Below are 12,616 nucleotides of genomic sequence, written 5' to 3' on the forward strand. Positions count from 1 at the left end.
GGGAGACGATGGTGGCAGATTAGAAAATGGACCTGGAGAATGAAATTCAGACTGGTTTCAAAGCCACTATCATTAACACAGGGAAAGAGAAAGAAGGACAGGGACTGGGACTTTGCTCTGAGTAGAAACCAGGGGATAGGGACTTAATGGGAGCAGTGAATATTGAACAGTTTCAGTTTTTACAACAGAGAACTTGTCAGTGTAACGTCAGGATTGGGGGAAAACGACAAATGTAATACTGGAGCATTGGAGGAGTGACTTGTTGCAGTTGACTGCAAATTGGAAACTTTATTTTGCCAATAATCCAAGAGTAGTTCTAATGAGCAATGTCTTTTGAAGAGCTGATTTTCAAGCTTTGATTTTTTTCAGTCAACTTTGTTCTGGAAGTTCAGAAATAATGGCATTTAAATAAAATAGTGATAACAGTTAAAGCCTTAGGATGTCTCCCTAATTCTTAAGCAGCAGCTTCCTGGCATTAGGGTAGTTGCTACTCACCTCCCTCCCAGCCACAATTCATCTCTTCAAAGCATCTCACTGACTAGTCAACAGATCATATAAGTTGTTGCATCCTTGAGGTATTTTTGTGGAAATTTTAAGGCCAATTAAAGCTAATTTAAAGGCTAATTAAAGCAATCAACAGGAAGATGAATCAAAAATAATTTTGGAAGTGTTTTGGATATTGTGAAAATCACAAGTGAAGCCTGGAACTAGGAATTTGGGGAGAACTGCCTATTTCATATTGTGAGGGCACTTATAAAACTGAAAAAAGCATACTTGAAACACTGACATTGAAAAGTAAGTAGATCAAGAAGTTTCTCTTGCAAATTTTGGTTGTGTTGGAAGTTTTTTAGAAGCTTGGCAAAGTAGGTTTTTATAAAAATGGAAGAGTAAAACATCATTCAAGCTATCTCAACACTTAACTTTCAAAAATTTTAAGAGGCATTTATTTGAACATCATTGAATATTTTTCTGTGTGGCAGACGACCCATATTTTCAATGCCCAATTTTCAATAACCCTAATTTTCAAAGATATCTGAAGTAAGAAAAACTAAGTATATCCAAGGAAGATGTGCCAGGGAAAGACGTCATGTTTGTCCTAACTTCATTAGACAGAGTCTAGAAAATCTTGACCAGACTAGGCCATGAAGAAAAATACCCTAAAGGAACACTTATATAATAGTCCATATTGTTTATTTTTATATGGCTAATAAATATTTTCATGAGCACATTATTTAAGTTTTGACATTCTTATGCTAAGAAATGGGTTTCCAGGCCTGGAATTACTATTTATAAATGCCTACTAATCCATTATGCTGATGGGGAATAAGGTTCATTCTACAATGACTCCATTCAGGATTAGTATGCAGGAGAAGGGTCATCTTTTTGCAGATGAGACTACAGAAGATCAGATAAATTCAAAGTTTAGGAAACCAGTGTAGTAAATAGGAGAGCCAGAATTCTAACTCAGATCTCACTGCAAAGGATCACCTTTTTTCCAGATATATGAAAGTTGACAAATACCAATTAAAGGACAGAATGCAAGCAGTAAAGGAGAGTAAGAAGGAGCAGTCTGGGAACTGGGAAAATTGGGAAGATTCTGGTGACATGGCAACTAACAGAGAAGTTTGAAGGAGAAATTGATTAACTGTGACAGCAAAAGAGTAATAAGTGACTCAAAGCTCCATGAAGGCATCTAGGGTTCACTAGGAAAGCTTTGGTGAGCAGTGTCAGGAGAGTGGGAACAAAAGTCAGGCTACAGTGAGTTGGGTATAAATGGGATATGAGCAAATAGAGACAGCAAATATGAATCATTTTCAGGAAATATGGTTGGAAAAGAAGGGCTATAGCAAGCGCGGAAACTTTGGGTTTTGCTGTTTTTGCTATTTATCGATCACCTATCATGTGCTAAGTATTTTACATAATGTCATTTAATCCTCATAAGAACTCTGACAAAATTCCCATTTTACACTAATCTTTAGAAACATAAACCCAATTCATGGATTAGAAAGCTACAAGTGTCAGGATTCAAACCTGAAGTATTTGAACTAGCCAAATGCACAGCAAATCCTCTGAACTTTGAAGAGAGGAAGAGTGTGTGAATGAGCAAGTTTGGAGGTGTTTGGAGAATGCAAGAAATGGGGGGAGGGATTTCAGTCTAATGGCCTCTGAGGACACAAGAAAGTCCCAAGAACTGAAAGGACTCAGGACAGTGGCACTGCAGATGGAATCCTGTCTCACTACTCTACTTTCTTTCCTACGGAATGAGACAGTTTAAAAATTTCAGAATATACTATACAGATGTTTAAAGGACTGTTCCAAGGAAGTTTTATAACTTGGAGAAATGAACGTGTTATGTTAAAGTGAACAAAATCAGGAAGTAAAATGTCTGTAGGGGATTTAAAAATGTAAACATTAAATAAAAGCAAGGGAAGTTAACAATGGCTGCCATTAGGATGCTGGGATTATGGGACATATTCCACTCCTCTTTCTTCCCTGAATTTCTATATTTTAAATAATGTGACTATTTTGTAGTCAGAAAAACTAACTTTGAAAATATTTGAAGTTATAAATATATGCAGTCAATATAAATTAGGAAAGTCACCTGATTTTCAAAGATGTGTCCAGTGATGGAGCCTGTGCTCCCCCACGTTTCTGATAATGGAGAGCATTCATTTGGAAACAGGGGCATAGATATAATCTGGACTGGGCAAAATGGACTTTTTCCTGGACCTTTGTAGATGCTCCATTTGCTATATTAGCAAAGATGGGAAAACCAAGATTTCCATGGCCTGAAAAAAACCTATCTATAGGAGAAGAGAATAAACCAACATAGAAGGAGGAGAGAAAGAAGGAGAGTAGGGTCTGACAGTGTATCAGATCCGAAAGTCAGTCTTTGCTTGATTCCATATCTGTGTATATATTCCTTTTCCTGGCCAAAGCTACTTTGAATTAAATTTGTTACTTGCACTTGACTGACGCAAAGTATTTCTCCAAACTGGAATTCTAATGCAGGAATTAAATATACTAGGAATTGTATGACTGAGAAATGTATCCATATATCCTGGGGTTTCCAGATTAACCCCTTTGTTGAGCCTCCTACTATGACAAGACTAAGGTGTGACAGCAGCAGATTCCTCAGCACTTCCTCTTAACCATCCTCATTTTCCTAATCACTTGTGGAATTAACACCAATTTTCTAGAGGCTATTTTATGCAGAGCCAGAAAGAATTCTGCCTGCAGATCTGACCTCTGTTGAACAGGATTAGGTACCACACAGTTCCACTAACAGCTAAAGAGACTTACACAACCTGGTGGCTTGGACAATAATTATAAAGCAGAGTTTGCTTTCTTGTCTGCCATGTCATAGGGCTATAGCTATCAAAGATGCTGTTCTTGAAGAAAGAACCTTGAGAAAAGGCAGTGAGGACTCTTGAATTAATATTTGGGGTATGAATTTGAGGAAAGGTGGTATTTTAAGCCTCTTTATTCTGAGGGGATGTGACAAATACTAAAGTCGGGGAAGACAGAGGACCTAGAGGTGCTTCCTAAATAGAGTCCTGGCTCTGACTTTGAATGATCTGAAATATAGAGTGGAATTGCACATATTTACTTGTTGACTGCATTTTTCATTCATTTTCTCTTTCGAAATTTTTATTGAAGTAATATTGTTTCACAATTATATATAGGTTTCAGGTGTATATAGACTTATAGTTCAACATCTGTATATGATACCTTATGATCTCTTCTTGCAAAAGCATAGTTTCTATCCACCACTAATCAACTAACCCTCTTCACCCTATTTGCTCACTCCCTAAACCTCTTCCCTTATGATTACCACCAAAGTTTAGTTTTTTTTTTTTTTTTTTTTTTTTAGAGGCATGTTTTATTTATTTATTTGTTTGTTTGTTTGTTTTTACAAGCACTGGGTACAGTCAGAAGCGCGGGAGGGTGAGAGAATTCACCAGAGCCAGAGCGGGGAGCAGAGCAGGCAGAAGGACCGAAGTACACTGCTGAGGGGAGCAGTGGGCGGCAGGAGAGGTCTGCGCGCCATGTGGGACCCTCCTATGGTGGCCAGGGAGCAGCCGGGGATTGAACCGGTGCCGCAGAGGCCGCGGGCAGCTTCGCAACCCAGCGCTCAACCGCTGCGCCACGGGGGAGGCCCCAAAGTTTAGTTTTTATGTGTCCCTTTGGTTTACTTTTTCAATCAACATGTATTTTGAGAACCTTACTGTACTAGGGGCTACTGGCTAGTGCTAGGTACTGAAATACAAATATAAACATGCCAATCCTCTCCATTGCCTGCAGTTATGTGGAGGTATTAGACAGAAACAACTAACCCTATATAGTAAAATCAGTGCTCTTTTAGAGAATGCTTAGATCAGTATGGGACGATTAATCCAGAGGATAAAGGGGTAGATGTTGCTGTTTCCAGAAGAGGTAACTCTTCATCCAGGTCTTGAAAAATGAATAAGAGCTTGCTAAATGGAAGAAGTAGAGGGTTTCCTAGGTAGAGGGATTACAATGAATAACGCCCAGAGGAATGAGACTGTGTGGCATAGCAGAATGCTGAGAACATATCAAATGCATTGGAGGGAAGAAAGCTGGCCCTTTTTGTGGGAATTCAGTCTCACTTTGCCTAGTTCATGTTTTCCATTTTTGGGTTTCAATTCTGTGAGAAACTCCTGAGAAATGTGGATTTCTCTTCATTCTTGCTCAGAGAAGAGTTGAAAATATTGATGAACGAGCAAATGAAAGAAAAGTGTATTTGAGGTCCTAGGCTTTGGTGTTCCAGGAATAGAAGTCATAACAACTCTTGGAGGAAAAGGAGAGAACTTCAATCACCATCGCAACTTGGGTCTCTTCTGAGCCCCGTCTTTTCCTGGCAAGGGCCCCTCACAGCTGCTCCTACCATAACATCGGCCCCACTGTATGCTCCTTCATCAGGTCAGTTCTAGGCACTCTCACTTCTGTCCCTTCTAAAACTCTCCTGTTCCCAGTGTCCCTGGTGCTGCCTGGGCCCCTGCGCCTGAACCTTCAGCATTGCTGCCTCCCCACAACCCCACCCCACTCCACCCCACCCCACCATGCCCCTTCCTATCTCCTGGTTCCTGAAGCCAAGTGGCCCCAGCTGACATGGGACTGGGGGCTGGTGATGGAGGGCAGGGCTGTGCTTTGTTTTTTTTTTTTTTAATATTTATTTATTTATGCATACAAGAACTGGGGTACAGGCCAGAGATGAGAGGGGTGAGAGGATTCACCAGAGACAGAGTAGGGAACAGAACAGGCAGACTGACTGAGATACACTGCTGAGGGAGCAGTGGGCGAGACAGGAGAGGTCTGCTGCACCATGTGGGTAGCTCCCTGGCTGGCCAGGGATCGAACTTGTGCTGCAGAGGCTGAGGATAGCTTCACAGTGCTGTGCTTAACCCCTTGCGCCGCCAGAAAGGCCCCATTATTCTTTGTTTATCACCAGACTTCACATTTCTCTGCACCCTTTGATCCAGTGACCACAGGTCAGTTTTGGAAGCCCTGTTACCAGAGTTGGCATCTGTCTTTCTAGGAAAACTTTCAGTCCCTTATGTAAGCCCTGATACCTGTCTCTAAGAGCCCACAGTTCAGGAGAGGATATGAGACCCAGAAACTGGAGTGACCTCAGCTGACACCTATTTTTAGCTTTACAGATGACTCAACCTGTTCTCACAAAAGCGTTATATCTGTAATAAACAAAGCATGCAGACAAATGCACAGCAGCCACTGACCTGGACCGTTCTCCATGACTCATGTTAACTGCCAATCCAAGACAGGCAGCTGGCCAAGGCATAGTATTTCCTCCCAAAATCATCTGTGGGAGAATTCATGGTTGAGCAGCTCAGAACTTTAAGGGGGAAACAGGATTATAATTACTTTTACATTCACCCACTTGCTGAATAAAAGGAATGTTTGGGACTTTGTAATGCTTGCTGAATTTGTAAGAATGAGTACTGTTCAAGTTTCCTTTTTCGTCCAGGGGAGAGACAGCATCTGACAGTCCTAACATAGACTGCCATTTGACACAGGGCGTAGCGTTTTCACCAAGAGAAAGGGGAGTTCAAGCTACAGAATAGAAAGTTCAGTTTTGGACATGGTGAGTTTAAGGTCCCTGCGGGGCAGACTGTTGGTATTATCCAACGGGCTATCAGCTATACATCAAGCCCCAAGATTTAGACTTGGGCATTATTGGCATTTGAATAGTTACTGAAACCTGGGATGAGAGTGAGATCATCTGAGAAGATTTTGTAAAATGAGAGGAAAAGCAAGCCCTGACAGAACCCTGGGAACAGCAGCATTTGTGGGATTGATGGTGAGAGGGCTGCCAGGGGAGGGAGGAGCCAAGGAGAAAGCACGAGAAAATGCAGGCAGGGAGAAAGAAGAAAATCAGGAGTGAGTGGTATCTCAGTAGCCTCAGGAGAAGAGAATCTCAAGAATGAAGAAGTAGTCCATGTACAGAAGAGGACTCGTAAGATAAGGACTTAAGTGTTTCTCTGGTTTAGTCTCTGGTGACACTGGAAAGAGCGGGTTTGGTGGTGTAGTAGAGAGAGAATCCAGACATCTGGGTTGAAACTGCAGACCTGGCACCGGTTCACAAGGGAGTGGGATTTTCCCCATGACTACTCAGGAGTATGTGCTGACAAGAAGATGGAAGGATAAGGGGCAGAGGACAGAGTGAGATAAGGAAGGGAGGGCTGCAAGAATAGGTGTCTATGTTTGGAGAAGGATTTCGTCAGAGAGTGCAGCACTTCTGGGGGATGATAAGGTTCAATGGCGAGATAACAAGTGTGGCCAAGGGGATGAGTGGCCCAAGCAGTAAAAAGGGCAAAGGTCACGGGAGACGAGGGAGTCAGCGACTTTAAGGTTAAGATGTAGAATGTGTTCTTCACGTAGATACTTCAAGACCCTAAGTCATCCAGCTTGCTGGCATTATTTCCCCTGGGAAGACTGCCAGGGAGAAACCTAAGTCCTCAGGGAATGCTGGGAGGTAGGTATAAGGGAATGCCAAGGCATAGAGCCTTGAAGCAGAGAGGCTGTGAGGGGAGGGAGGAGGCTGACCCTCTCCTCCTTGTCCCACAGTACGCAGGAAATGGCATGCCCTCTCTCAGGAGCTTAGCAAGGGAAGCCATGCCTGCAGTCAGGTTTCGGCTAAGGCAGAAGGTAGTGTGAGGTCCTTTCAGAAAATGAACAAAGTTTCTGGGTGACATAAGTTCAGAAAGTTGGGAGTAATTATAGGAAGGGCAGAGGGCAGCATTAGCCCAAGAGTGTAGGAAATACCAGGTTGCTGGACTGACTTGCATTTCAGGGATTAGCCTGGGGTGATAGAGAGAGGAGGACAAGGGAGGATTGTGACCAGGGGCCAAAAGGGGACCGTGGCTGAAGTGCCCTCCGTGCTTTGCAAACTGAGGCCTTGTTCCGTTCCCCACTCTGTCTCTGGTGAATCCTCTCACCCCCCCACACCTCTGACCTACACCCCAGCTCTTGTATGCATAAATAAATAAATCTTTAAAAAAAAAATAACAAAGCACAAACCTGCCTTCCGCCACCAGCCCCCAGTCCCATGTCAGCTGGGGCCACTCGGCTTCAGGAACCAGGAAATAGGAAGGGGCATGGTGGGGTGGGGTGGGGTGGGGTGGTGGGGAGGCGGCAATGCTGAAGGTTCAGGTGCAGGGGCCCAGGCAGCACCAGGACACGGGGAGCAGGAGAGTTTTAGAAGGGACGGAAGGGAGAGTGCCTAGAACTGACCTGATGAAGGAGCAGACAGTAGGGCTGATGATGTGGTAGGAGTTTGGCAGCCTCCGAAGGGTCTGGTCCTGGTGTCTGGGTGTATAATTTAGACCTGAGTTAGAATAGAAATTGGACCCCCAACCCTGGGTGGCAGTGCCTTCGTCATGGATTCTATGACTGATTTCCTACCCTCTCCTCAGGGGGATGAACCTTGAGCTTGAGGTAGAATTTTCTTTACTTCCAGTCCCAGCACTGTGTCCCGAACCAGTTAGAGAAACACCATCCCCCCTTTCAGTGATGGATTCAGGAAAGGACCTAAGCCAGCTCTGTCTTAATCCCTGTGCTGCCTTACTCCTTGGCTGCAGGGCTGATTGGGGGAGGTCAGTGGGCACATCACAGACATTGGCTCAATTGTGTTGAAGTCCAGTAATCTGTTATAGAGGGTGAAGTGTGCAAACCCTCACAAGGTTGAAAATTTGCATATATAAATTTGACTCCCCCAAAGCTAATAGTTTGCTGTTGATGGAAGTCTTGCAGATCACATAGTTGATTAATGCATGTTTTATGTGCTATGTGTTTTATATTTGTATACTATAAGTGATGGAAAATACTCAAGAAACCTCCAGAAATCACTTTTTACCATGATGCACAAATCATTTGCAACACTTGAATTCACCACAATTAGAAACAGAAGTTGCTACAAATGATTATAGTAGTACAGTATGCGCTACAGTTAATTTTATAAAGCTATGATTTAATACTGCATCTTTACATTTGTTTATATTTTCTGGGCTATATGTGTGTGTAGGTTTTGATAAATTTTAATTTTTTAATAACAGATTTTTGTGTACTTTATGGTAGTAAATAACAGACTATTACCTAATCTTTTATGCCTTCACAACATGCTTTTTTTTTTTTTTTAATAATTCTAGGCTATGCCATTCATCTGGGAATTTTTTCATATAGTTTCAAAAATTTCCAACATGTTTTTCAATATATTTATTGAAAAAAATCTGTGTACAAATAGAACTGCACAGTTCAACCCCACGTTCAAAAGTTAACTGTAAAATCAGGCCTCCCCTGGTGGCGCAGCGGTTGAGTGCTGGGTTGTGAGGCTGCCCGCAGCCTCTGCAGCGCCAGTTCGATCCCCAGCCACCAGCGAGGGTCCCACCAAAAAAAAAAAAAAAAAAGTTAGCTGTATAATCTAAACAAATTATAGTCAGGGCTTCCCTGGTGGCACAGGGGTTAATGTCTCAGCGCTATCAAGCTATCACCAGCCACTGCAGCCTTAGTTCAACCCACTGGCCAGGAAGCTAAACCACATGGTGCAGCAGACCTCTCCAGTCTCGCCCACTGCTCCCCTCAGCGGTGTATTTCAGTAGATCTGCATGTCCTGCTCCCTACTGTTTCTGGTGAATCCTCTCACCCCTCACCCCATACCACATCTCTGGCCTACACCCCAGTTCTCATATGCATAAATAAATAAAATAAATCTTAAAAAAAATTGCCGTCAGTTCTGCCCCCATGAGGAGAAACAGCTTATGGACAACACAACGCAGAGAGGGCAGAGTTGATTGAGTGCAAAGAAACAAAGCCCCTGAAGATGCCAGGAAGTTCTGGGTCCAGCCATTGGTCAGTCCTCATTGTCTCTGAGACAAAACAGGCTTTTCATTATTTAAATCAGTTTGATTTCAGTTTTCTGTTACTACCTGACAACATCCCAGCTGAGAGAAACATATTTTAGGTATTCCTTCGTCCCATCAGCAATTCCACTTCAACTTCTGGGCCAAGGCTGTGCAGGACATGGCACCAATTCTGGGGTTCTTACCAGGCAGAGGATGATGACCCTGGGGACCAGCTGGATAGAAGTGATGAGCTAGGGAGGGGCCACTCTTCTCTGTCAGAATATTTGGCCTCCCCTCGCTATCCTGGTGACCCAGAAACTTATTTCTATTTCACAGAATCTTTTGCACTCTCAGTCTATATTTTAGTAATCTTCTTTAGTTTGCTATTAATGAAAATGTTTCCCCTAGTCTCTGATTTTGACCATATTGTGATGATCTGTTTTTGCCTTCCTCCACTCATTTATTCAGCGAATATTTATCAAGTGCCTACCTCATGGCAGTCCAGTTCTGAGCACTGCGGGTTTGGTCTGTGAACAAAACAGACAACACATCCTGCCCTCAGAGAGATACAGACAATAAAGAAAACAAGTGATTACACATATGTATATGCATACACATATACACACTCATGCATACACACATATGTACCCGCACATATGCACACGTGTATATACACCCATGCATATATACACATATGCACACATGTGTGTATATATACATATCTAATAATTTTAGATATCGCTAAAGTAGAAAAGTCAAAGCAGGGAGTTATTGGTTTGCTTGGTTAAAGGAGAAAGTTGCTTTGGCTTTTGAGTAAAGATCTGAAGAAAGTGAGAAATGGACCATGGAGGGGCAAAGCATTCCTGGCAAAGGGAACAAGTCCAAAGTCTGTGAGATGAACATGTGCCTGGCGTATCTCAGGAACAGCCCGGAGGCCAGTGTGAAGAGAAGAGTGAGAGAAGGGGAGAGTAGTAGTGGAGGAAGTCAGGGAGCTTTTAGGGCACAGTGAGCACATCAACTTTTGTATCTCATGGATGGGAAGGCAAAGGTAGTTTTTAAGTAAAGGACCAACATGACTAGATCCAGTTTTAATTTTTTTATATATTTTTTAAGATTTATTTATTTATGCATACAAGGACTGGGGTGCAGGCCAGAGGTGCGGGGGGGTGTGTGTGTGTGTGTGTGAGAGGATTCACCAGAGACAGAGCGGGGAACAGAAAAGTCAGATCGACGGAAATATACTGCTGAGGGGAGCAGCGGGTGAGTCAGGAGAGGTCTGCTGTACCATGTGGGTTGCTGCAGTGGCTGTGGATAGATACATAGGTTGCGTCTTACCCTCTTGCACCACCAGGGAGGCCCTCCATCCAGTTTTTAAAGGAGAGGGAGGACGTCAGTCACCCTTGCCCCCATCTTCCCTATCTGGTCATATCCTGTCCCTTTGGGTGTCACTGACCAGGTGTCTATTCTGAATCAGCTGCAGTGGGGACATTTTCTAACTTTCCAGCTCCTGTCCTGGGTGCCCTGTCCTGGGCTGACCCTAAGGTACAGACCATGATTAACATGGTAAAGGAAAAGGCACTGGAAGTGGCTGAGGACCTGGCCCTGGTCCTCAAGTAATGGAAGTTTAAGGAAATAGGTATTATCATTCCCAGAAGAGTTTGTGACAGCTGGAGATCACTTTGGCCCACCACAGTCCAACATGGCAATGGGTTACAGGGGAAGAATTGAAAGTGAAGGTTTTCCTACTAAGAGGAAAACATTTTTTCATCACCAAAAATGTGTCATGCTAATGAGCTGTGCAAATAATGGAATATTTAGATGAACTGGAAGCTGTCTTTGAGGATGATGGTGGTGGGGGATGGCTAGATACTTAACAAGTACTGCAGGAGTGACTGAAGCAGTTAAGGAGATCACACTGGAAAGGAAGGTCAATACAAAGCTCCAAGATTTGTCAGTATTGTATGAGGTGGAGGGAGAGGAAGGACAAGCTGCAGATGTGGAAGAATACTAAGAGAGTGAACTATTGAAAACAGATGAAACTACCCTGGACACAAGGAAAATAGCAGAATCTTGTAAAGCCGAGCCCATGAGGAGAATCGTTGAGGCTGTTGCAGAGCAGAGGGAGAACTTAATGTTCACGTGTACCTTTTATTTTCTTGAAATTTGTACAAGCTGTCATTCTAACAATAGAAGATGACTACACAAGACACTAACAATGTAATGAAGAGAGCCCTGGCCCTCCAGCTGACAGAATCTATCCTATTGGGTCTGATTTTTTTTTTAAGATTTATTTATTTATGCATACAAGAGCTGGGGTACAGGCCAGAGGTGCGGGGGATGAGAGGATTCATCAGAGACAGAGTGGGAAACAGAACAGGCAGACGGACTGAAATCCACTGCTGAGGGGAGCAGCGGGCGAGGCAGGAGAGGTCTGCAGGGCCATGTGGGTTGCTCCCTGGCCGGGATCCAACTCGTGCTGCAGAGGCTGCGGATTGCTTCATAGTGCGGTGCTTAACCCCTTGGGCCACCAGGGAGGCCTGGTTCTGATTGGCCCAAAAATGTGAACCATAGATGTGACCATTGACCATGTTCACCAATATATATAAATTCTCTAATAAAAGACCTATATGTTTCTGATTAAATTTAAAAATTTTGCTAAAAAAGTAAAGAGAGGATTCGTGCATGACTTCAAGTTTTTGGTCCAAGCAAATTAAAAAAATTACTGTTGCAGAAATAAGTGGTGTGTGTGCATGTGTGAATTTGGGGGAGGTATCATAGAGAACAGGTGATCAGTTTTGGACATTTGTGTTTGATATCCATTTGCAAAAGTCAAGTAGACAGAGGGTTGTTTTGATTCTGGAGTTCAGGACAGAAGTTCAAGATAGGGATCTGTTTGAGAATCACTAGGATAGTGAAAGTATTTAAAATCACAAAACTGGATAAACCCACTTAAGACCTTTATTTTTCACTTTCCCTTAACTGTGATAGTACTTTAATTCATATCTTTAAATACTTTATTTAGAAAAGGACTAAGGGTACTGAAAATGAAACAGTATCATTTTATATCTTATTCACTCCAGCTCTGAGAAGATGGTGTGAAATAATCTTTTTGTAAAGTCACCCTCCATTGAGGCTAAGATTTTGTTAGTTTAGTGAAGAGGAAATAACAGATATTTGACTCACTCTAGCTTAATGAGCTCAACACTGTTTTCATGTGTATATAAAGTAGATCAGTT

The 12,616-nt window shown here is 42.8% G+C and overlaps 1 pseudogene; it reads left to right on the plus strand.

Moving 5' to 3' along the window:
- Nucleotides 1-10,224: 10,224 nt before the first annotated feature.
- LOC119254935 (ubiquitin-like-conjugating enzyme ATG3) lies at nt 10,225-11,577 on the plus strand (annotated as a pseudogene).
- The last annotated feature ends 1,039 nt before the right edge of the window (nt 11,578-12,616 follow it).

Source organism: Talpa occidentalis, unplaced genomic scaffold (genome assembly GCF_014898055.3).
Source record: "Talpa occidentalis isolate TD23 unplaced genomic scaffold, MPIMG_talOcc4v2.1 talOcc4.3, whole genome shotgun sequence".
In the NCBI taxonomy this organism is placed as follows: Eukaryota; Metazoa; Chordata; class Mammalia; order Eulipotyphla; family Talpidae; genus Talpa; species Talpa occidentalis.